This window comes from Chrysochloris asiatica, unplaced genomic scaffold (genome assembly GCF_000296735.1).
Source record: "Chrysochloris asiatica unplaced genomic scaffold, ChrAsi1.0 scaffold00216, whole genome shotgun sequence".
In the NCBI taxonomy this organism is placed as follows: domain Eukaryota; kingdom Metazoa; phylum Chordata; class Mammalia; order Afrosoricida; family Chrysochloridae; genus Chrysochloris; species Chrysochloris asiatica.
In genome coordinates, this window is record NW_006408734.1 from 5594285 (window position 1) to 5594724 (window position 440).

The window sequence follows — 440 nt, forward strand, 5'->3', positions numbered from 1 at the left end:
AATAGCAAGTGACATTTCACAATCTAAGTTTGTTCTGTTAAAAAATAATTGGATTCTAGTATTCTAGAAAATGTCAAAGGACATGAAAGAAAATATCTGACATTTAAGCTACCAAGAACCCCAATACTAAAAATATAGAACTAAAGGATGACTAATATGTGCACATTGGATTATGTATTACATTTTCTTATCTGCCTGTTTAATAATATCTTGTGCTTATATGGCTTGTTTCCTTAAAACAATTTAAAGTATTCCATAATTTCCTCATTAAATATCCTAACCCTTTTTGTCAGCATTACCTGGAACTATTCACTTTCAATCTATAAAACAGTTGATAGTTCTCTTTAACTCCTATAATGTATCCTGTTTACTTGCAATATAACATAATGAAAAGTGAGTATATAAATAAGCAATTACAATAAATATTTTAAGATATAGCT